Raw genomic sequence first — 10000 nt, 5'->3', positions numbered from 1 at the left:
GCCGAATTTTTGAGGGGGGGTGGGGGGGGAGGGGGGGGGGGGGAAGGGGGGGGGCCGAATTTTTGAGGGGGGGGGGGGGGGGGGGGGGGGGGTTGGTGTGTGTAGAGAGGGGCCGAATTTTGAAGGGGGGGGGGGGGGGGGGCCGAATTTTTGAGGGGGGGTGGGGGGGGAGGGGGGGGGGGGAGGGGGGGGGCCGAATTTTTGAGGGGGGGGGGGGAGGGGGGGGGGCGAATTTTTGAGGGGGGGTGGGGGGGGGGGAGGGGTGGTGTGGTGTGTGTTGAGAGGGGGGGGGGGGGAGGGGGGCAGAATTTTTGAGCGGGCGTCATGGTGGGTGGGTGGGTGTGTTAAGGGGAGGGGAGCACGTCGCGTCGTCATGTCAACACACACCACACCACCCCTCCCCCCCCTCAAAAATCACCCCCCCTCAACACACACCACACCACCCCTCCCCTTCCCCCCCTCCAAATTTCGCCCCCCCCTCAAAACACACCACCCCACCCCTCCCCCCCCCCCCGCCCCCAAAAAATTCGCCCCCCCCCCAACACACACCACCCCACCCCCCCCCCCCCCAAAAAATTCGGCCACCCCCCTCAACACACACCACACCACACCACACCACCCCTCCCCCCCCCCCCCCAAAAATTCGCCCACCCCCCCCCTCAATACACACCTCCCCACCCTTCCCCCCCCCCCCGCCCCCAACACACACCACCCCTCCCCCCCCCCCCAAAAATTCGCCCCCCCCCCTCAATACACACCTCCCCACCCTTCCCCCCCCCCCTCAACACACACCACACCACACCACACCACCCCTCCCCTTCCCCCCCTCCAAATTTCGCCCCCCCCTCAACACACACCACCCCACCCCTCCCCCCCCCTCCAAATTTCGCCCCTTCTCCCCCCCAAAAATTCGCCCCCCCCCCCCCCCCCCCCCCTCAACACACACCACACCACACCACCCCTCCCCCCCCCCCACCCCCCTCAACACACACCAACCCACACCACCCCTCCCCCCCCCAAAAATCCCCCCCCCCCCCCTCAACACACACCACCCCACCCCCCCCCCCCCAACACACACCACACCACCCCTCCCCCCCCCTCAAAAATTCCCCCCCCCCCCTCAACACACAAAACACCACCCCTCCCCCCCCCCCTCCAAATTTTGCCCCCCCCCCTCAACACACACCACACCACACCACCCCTCCCCCCCCTCCAAAATTCACCCCCCACCCCCCTCAACACACACCACCCCACACCTCCCCTCCCCCCCCCCCAAAAATTCCCCCCCCCCCTCAACACACACCACCACATCCCCCCCCCTCAAAAATCCCCCCCCCCCTCAACACACAAAACACCACCCCTCCCCCCCCCCCTCAAAAATCCCCCCCCCCCCCAACACACACCACACCACACCACACCACACCTCCCCCCCCCTCCAAATTTTGCCCCCCCCCCCCCCCAAAAAATTGGCCCCCCCCCTCAACACACACCACCCCTCCCCCCCCTCCAAAATTCGCCCCCCCCCCCCCTCAAAAATCCCCCCCCACCTCAACACACACCACACCACACCACACCAACCCTCCCCTTCCCCCCTCCAAATTTCGCCTTCCCCTCAACACACACCACCCCACCCCTCCCCCCCCCCCAAAAATTGCCCCCCCCGTCCAAATTTCGCCCCTTCCCCCCCCAAAAATTCCCCCCCCCCCCTCAACACACACCACACCACACCACCCCACACGACGCCTCCCCCCCCCTCAAAAATCCCCCCCCCCCCTCAACACACACCACACCACACCACCCCTCCCCCCCCCTCAAAAATCCCCCCCCTCAACACACACCACACCACCCCTCCCCTTCCCCCCCTCCGAATTTCGCCCGCCCCTCAACACACACCACCCCACCCCTCCCCCCCCCCCCGCCCCCAAAAAATTCGCCCCCCCCCCAACACACACCACCCCACCCCCCCCCCCCCCAAAAATTCGGCCACCCCCCTCAACACACACCACACCACACACCCCCTCCCCCCCTCCAAAATTTGCCCCCCCCCCCCCCCCCCCAAAAATTCGCGCCCCCCCCCCCCTCAATACACACCTCCCCACCCCCCCCCCCCCCTCAACAAACACCACACCACCCCTCCCCCCCCCTCAAAAATCCCCCCCCCCCCTCAACACACACCACACCACACCACCCCTCCCCCCCCCCCCCCCCCCCCAAAAAATCACCCCCCCGCCCCCCTCAACACACACCACCCCACCCCCCCCCCCCCACAACACACACCACACAACCCCTCCCCCCCCCTCAAAAATTCCCCGCCCCCCCCTCAACACACACCACACCACCCCTCCCCCCCCTCAAAAATCCCCCCCCCCCCTCAACACACACCACACCACACCACCCCTCCCCCCCCCCCCCCCCAAAAAATCCCCCCCCGCCCCCCTCAACACACACCACCCCACCCCCTCCCCCCCCACAACACACACCACACAACCCCTCCCCCCCCCTCAAAAATTCCCCGCCCCCCCCTCAACACACACCACACCACCCCTCCCCCCCCCTCAAAAATCCCCCCCCCCCTCAACACACACCACACCACACCACCCCTCCCCCCCCCCCCCAAAAAAATCCCCCCCCCGCCCCCCTCAACACACACCACCCCACCCCCCCCCCCACAACACACACCACACAACCCCTCCCCCCCCCCTCAAAAATTCCCCGCCCCCCCCTCAACACACACCACACCACCCCTCCCCCCCCCTCAAAAATCCCCCCCCCCCCCCTCCAAATTTTGCCCCCCCCCCCAAAAAATTGGCCCCCCCCCTCAACACACACCACACCACACCACCCCTCCCCCCCCCCCTCCAAAATTCGCCCCCCCCCCCCCCCCCCCCCCCTCAACACACACCACCCCACCCCCCCCCTCAACACACACCACACCACCCCTCCCCCCCCCCTCAAAAATCCCCCCCCCCCTCAACACACACCACAACACCCCTCCCCCCCCGCCCCAAAAATTCGCCCCCCCCTCAACACACACCACACCACACCACCGCTCCCCCCCCCCCCCTCCAAAATTCGCCCCCCCCCCAAAAATTTCCCACCCCTCCCCCCTCAACACACACCACCCCACCCCCCCCCCCCAACACACACCACACCACCCCTCCCCCCCCCCCTCAACACACACCACACCACACCACCCCTCCCCCCCCCTCCAAAATTCGCCCCCCCCCCCCCCCCCTCAACACACACCACCCCACCCCCCCCCTCAACACACACCACACCACCCCTCCCCCCCAAAAAATTTGGCCACCCCCCTCAACACATACCACACCACACCACACCACCCCTCCCCCCCCCCCCCCCCAAAATTCGCCCCCCCCCCCTCAATACACACCTCCCCACCCTTCCCCCCCCCCCCGCCCCCAACACACACCACCCCTCCCCCCCCCCCAAAAATTCGCCCCCCCCCCCCCCCTCAATACACACCTCCCCACCCTTCCCCCCCCCCCTCAACACACACCACACCACACCACACCACCCCTCCCCTTCCCCCCCTCCAAATTTCGCCCCCCCCTCAACACACACCACCCCACCCCTCCCCCCCCCCCTCCAAATTTCGCCCCTTCTCCCCCCCAAAAATTCCCCCCCCCCCCCTCCCTCAACACACACCACACCACACCACCCCTCCCCCCCCCACCCCCCTCAACACACACCACCCCACACCACCCCTCCCCCCCCCAAAAATCCCCCCCCCCAACACACACCTCACCACCCCTCCCCCCCCCTCAAAAATTCCCCCCCCCCCCCCCCCCTCAACACACAAAACACCACCCCTCCCCCCCCCCCCTCAAAACACACCACACCACACCACCCCTCCCCCCCCCCCCTCCAAATTTTGCCCCCCCCCCCCCCCCCCAAAAAAATTGGCCCCCCCCTCAACACACACCACACCACACCACCCCTCCCCCCCCCTCCAAAATTCGCCCCCCACCCCCCTCAACACACACCACCCCACACCTCCCCTCCCCCCCCCCAAAAATTTCCCCCCCCCCCCAACACACACCACCACATCCCCCCCCCCCCCTCAAAACACACCACACCACCCCTCCCCCCCCCTCAAAAATCCCCCCCCCCCCCCCTCAACACACAAAACACCACCCCTCCCCCCCCCCCCCCTCAAAAATCCCCCCCCCCAACACACACCACACCACACCACCCCTCCCCCCCCCCCTCCAAATTTTGCCCCCCCCCCCAAAAAATTGGCCCCCCCCTCAACACACACCACCCCTCCCCCCCCCTCCAAAATTCGCCCCCCCCACCCCTCAAAAATCCCCCCCCCCCCCCTCAACACACACCACACCAACCCTCCCCTTCCCCCCTCCAAATTTCGCCTTCCCCTCAACACACACCACCCCACCCCTCCCCCCCCCCCCCCCCCGTCCAAATTTCGCCCCTTCCCCCCCCAAAAATTCGCCCCCCCCCTCAACACACACCACCCCACACCACGCCTCCCCCCCCTCAAAAATTCCCCCCCCCCCCTCAACACACACCACACCACACCACCCCTCCCCCTCCCTCAAAAATCCCCCCCCCTCAACACACACCACACCACCCGTCCCCTTCCCCCCCTCCGAATTTCGCCCCCCCCTCAACACACTCCACCCCACCCCTCCCCCCCCCCCGCCCCCAAAAAATTCGCCCCCCCCCCCCAACACACACCACCCCACCCCCCCCCCCCCCCCCCAAAATTCGGCCACCCCCCTCAACACACACCACACCACACACCCCCTCCCCCCCTCCAAAATTTCCCCCCCCCCCCCCCCCCCGCCCCCAACACAAACCACCCCTCCCACCCCCCCCCAAAAATTCGCGCCCCCCCCCCCCCTCAATACACACCTCCCCACCCCCCCCCCCCTCAACAAACACCACACCACCCCTCCCCGCCCCCTCAAAAATCCCCTCCCCCCCCCCCTCAACACACACCACACCACCCCTCCCCCCCCCCCCCAAAAATCCCCCCCCCCCCCCCCCCCCAACACACACCACCCCAACCCCCCCCCCAACACACACCACACAACCGCTCCCCCCCCCTCAAAAATTCCCCGCCCCCCCCTCAACACACACCACACCACCCCGCCCCCCCCTCAACACACACCACACCACCCCTCCCCCCCCCCTCAACACACCCACACCACCCCACCTCTCCTCCAAAATTCTCCCCCCCCCCCCTCAACACACACCACACCACACCACCCCTCCCCCCCCCTCCAAAATTTGCCCCCCCACCCCCCGGCCCCAACACACACCACCCCTCCCCCCCCCTCCCAAAAATTCGCCCCCCCCCTCAATACACACCTCCCCACCCTTTCCCCCCCCCCCCTCAACACACACCACACCACCCCTCCCCCCCCCCCCCCCAAAAATCCCCCCCCCCCCCAACACACACCACCCCACCCCCCCCCCCAACACACACCACACAACCGCTCCCCCCCCTCAAAAATTCCCCGCCCCCCCCTCAACACACACCACACCACCCCGCCCCCCCCTCAACACACACCACACCACCCCTCCCCCCCCCCTCAACACACCCACACCACCCCACCTCTCCTCCAAAATTCTCCCCCCCCCCCTCAACACACACCACACCACACCACCCCTCCCCCCCCCTCCAAAATTTGCCCCCCACCCCCCGGCCCCAACACACACCACCCCTCCCCCCCCCCCCCAAAAATTCGCCCCCCCCCTCAATACACACCTCCCCACCCTTTCCCCCCCCCCCCTCAACACACACCACACCACCCCTCCCCCCCCTCTCAAAAATCCCCCCCCCCCCCCCTCAACACACACCACACCACCCCTCCCCTTCCCCCCCTCCAAATTTCGCCCACCCCTCAACACACATTACCCCACCCCTCCCCCCCCCCCCCAAAAATTCGCCCCCCCCCCCTCAACACACACCACCCCACACCACACCACCCCTCCCCCCCCCCAAAAAAATCCCCCCCCCCCCCGCCCTCAACACACACCACCCCCCCCCCCTCAACACACACCACACCACACCACCCCTCCCCCCCCCCCCCTCAAAAATCCCCCCCCCCCCTCAACACACACCACACCACACCACACCACACCACCCCTCCCCTTCCCCCCCTCGAAATTTCGCCCCCCCCTCAACACACACCACCCCACCCCTCCCCCCCCCCCGCCCCAAAAATTCGCCCCCCCCTCCAAATTTCGCCCCTTCCCCCCTCGTCACTCCCCCACCCAACCCAACCCCGCGCCACCCCCATGACACGGCACACCCCCCCACCCCACCGCACCCCCCCACGACGCCCCCCCCCCCCCGCACCCCACCTCGAAAAACCCCGCTCCCTCCACGCCACACCACAAATGCCTCCGAAAACCCTGCTCGACCCACCCCACCCCGCGTCACCCCCCCACGACATGGCGCACCCCCCACCCCACCGCACCCCCCAACGACGCCGCCCCGCACCCCACCTCGAAAAACCCCGCTCCCTCCATACCACCCCACCACGCCTCCGAAAACCCCGCTCGACCCACCCCACCTCGCGTCAGCCCCCCACGACACGGCACACCCCCCACACCCCACCGCACCCCCCCACGACGCGGCGCATATCCCCCCCCCCCCCCCCGCACCCCACCTCGAAAAACCCCGCTCGACCCACCCAACCCCGCGTCACTCCCTCAGGACACGGCGCACCCCCCCACCCCACCGCACCCCCCCACGACGCCCCCCCGCACCCCACCTCGAAAAACCCCGCTCGACCCACCCAACCCCGCGTCACCCCCCCACGACACGGCGCACCCCCCCACCCCACCGCACCCCCCCACGACGCCCCCCCCCGCACCCCACCTCGAAAAACCCCGCTCCATCCACGCCACACCACCACGCCTCCGAAAACCCCGCTCGACCCACCCCACCCCGCGTCTCCCCCCCACGACACGGCGCACCCCCCACCCCACCGCACCCCCCAACGACGACGCCCCGCACCCCACCTCGAAAAACCCCGCTCCCTCCATACCACCCCACCACTCCTCCGAAAACCCCGCTCGACCCACCCCACCTCGCGTCAGCCCCCCACGACACGGCACACCCCCCACACCCCACCGCACCCCCCCACGACGCGGCGCATATCCCCCCCCCCGCACCCCACCTCGAAAAACCCCACTCGACCCACCCAACCCCGCGTCACTCCCCCAGGACACGGCGCACCCCCCCACGACGCGGCGCATATCCCCCCCCCCCCCCCCGCACCCCACCTCAAAAAACCCCGCTCGACCCACCCCACCCCGCGTCACCCCCCCACGACACGGCGCACCCCCCCACCCCACCGCACCCCCCCACGACGCCCCCCCCCCGCACCCCACCTCGAAAAACCCCGCTCCCTCCACGCCACACCACCACGCCTCCGAAAACCCCGCTCGACCCACCCCACCCCGCGTCTCCCCCCCACGACACGGCGCACCCCCCCACGACGCCCCCCCGCACCCCACCTCGGAAAACCGCGCTCCCTCCACAGCACCCCACCTCTCCTCCAAAAACCCCGCTCGACCACCCCCACCCCGCGTCACCCCCCAGGACGCCCCCCCGCACCCCACCTCGAAAAACCCCGCTCCCTCCACAGCACCCCACCTCTCCTCCAAAAACCCCGCTTGACCACCCCAACCCCGCGTCACTCCCCCACGACACGGCGCACCCCCCCACGACACGGCGCACCCCCCCACGACGCCCCCCCGCACCCCACCTCGGAAAACCGCGCTCCCTCCACAGCACCCCACCTCTCCTCCAAAAACCCCGCTCGACCACCCCCACCCCGCGTCACCCCCCAGGACGCCCCCCCGCACCCCACCTCGAAAAACCCCGCTCCCTCCACAGCACCCCACCTCTCCTCCAAAAACCCCGCTCGACCCACCCCACCCCGCTCGACCCACCCCACCCCGCGTCACCCCCCCCACGACACGGCGCACCCCCGCACCCCACCTCGAAAAACCCCGCTCCCTCCACAGCACCCCGCCACGCCTCCGAAAACCCCGCTCGACCCACCCCACCCCGCGTCACCCCCCACGACACGGCGCACCCCCCCACCCCACCGCACCCCCCCACGACGCCCCCCCGCACCCCACCTCGAAAAACCGCGCTCCCTCCACAGCACCCCACCTCTCCTCCAAAAACCCCGCTCGACCACCCCCACCCCGCGTCACCCCCCAGGACGCCCCCCCGCACCCCACCTCGAAAAACCCCGCTCCCTCCACAGCACCCCACCTCTCCTCCAAAAACCCCGCTTGACCACCCCAACCCCGCGTCACTCCCCCACGACACGGCGCACCCCCCCACCCCACCGCACCCCCCCACGACGCCCCCCCGCACCCCAGCTCGAAAAACCGCGCTCCCTCCACAGCACCCCACCTCTCCTCCAAAAACCCCGCTCGACCACCCCCACCCCGCGTCACCCCCCCACGACGCCCCCCCGCACTCCACCTCGAAAAACCCCGCTCCCTCCACAGCACCCCACCTCTCCTCCAAAAACCCCACCTCTCCTCCAAAAACCCCGCTTGACCACCCCAACCCCGCGTCACTCCCCCATGACACGGCGCACCCCCCCACGACGCCCCCCCCGCACCCCACCTCGAAAAACCCCGCTCCCTCCACACCACCCCGCCACGCCTCCAAAAAACCGCGCTCGACCCACCCCACCCCGCGTCACGGCGCACCCCCCACCCCACCGCACCCCCCCACGACGCCCCCCCCCCCCCACCCCACCTCGAAAGACCGCGCTCCATCCACAGCACCCCACCTCTCCTCCAAAAACCCCGCTCGACCCACCCCACCCCGCGTCACCCCCCCACCACACGGCGCACCCCCCCACGACGCCCCCCCGCACCCCACCTCGAAAAACCCCGCTCCCTCCACAGCACCCCGCCACGCCTCCGAAAACCCCGCTCGACCCACCCCACCCCGCGTCACCCGCCACGACACGGCGCACCCCCCCACAACGCCCCCCCCGCACCCACCTCGAAAAACCCCGCTCCCTCCACGCCTCCGAAAACCCCGCTCGACCCACCCCACCCCGCGTCACCCCCCCCACGACACGGCGCACCCCCGCACCCCACCTCGAAAAACCCCGCTCCCTCCACAGCACCCCGCCACGCCTCCGAAAACCCCGCTCGACCCACCCCACCCCGCGTCACCCCCCACGACACGGCGCACCCCCCCACCCCACCGCACCCCCCCACGACGCCCCCCCCGCACCCCACCTCGAAAAACCCCGCTCCCTCCACGCCTCCGAAAACCCCGCTCGACCCACCCCACCCCGCGTCACCCCCCCACGACGCCCCCGCGCACCCCACCTCGGAAAACCCGCTGCATCCACACCACCCCACCCCGCGTCACGGCACACCCCACCGCACCCCCCCTCGACGCGGCGCATCCCCCCCGCACCCCACCTCGAAAAACCCCGCTCCATCGACACGACCCCGCCACGCCTCCAAAAACCCCGCTCGACCCAGCCCACCCCGCGTCACCCCCCCACGACACGGCGCACCCTCCACCCCACCGCACCCCCCGACGACGCGGCGTATCCCCCGCGCACCCCACCTCCAAAAACCCCGCTCGACCCACGGCACGTCACCTCACCCCCCCACGACATGGCACACCCTCCCTCTTTAGAAATCGCGCTCCGCAATGACACGGCACACACACCCCACTGCACACGACCCCCTCCCGCGACACGGAACCTTCCACCCCCCGACGGACCTCCTCAAGAAACCCCCCCACGACATGGCACCCCCCCGCGACATGGCACACCCTCCCTCCTCAGAAATCCCCGCTCCAACAACCCGCCCGCGCAACATGGCACGCCCTCCCTCCTCGGAAAAACCCCGCTCCACCGAACCCCCCCACAACATGGCACACCCTCCGCTCCCAAAATACCTCGCATCTTGAGGAGGGGGTATCACGTGAGAGCGAGGCAGAGGGAGGGGC

The sequence above is a fragment of the Lygodium microphyllum genome, chromosome 16 (genome assembly GCF_053477565.2).
Source record: "Lygodium microphyllum isolate KBCC chromosome 16, Lygodium_microphyllum_v1.1.10, whole genome shotgun sequence".
Lineage (NCBI taxonomy): Eukaryota > Viridiplantae > Streptophyta > Polypodiopsida > Schizaeales > Lygodiaceae > Lygodium > Lygodium microphyllum.
The sequence above is the reverse complement of the archived record's forward strand: the minus strand, read 5'-3'. Positions refer to the sequence as shown.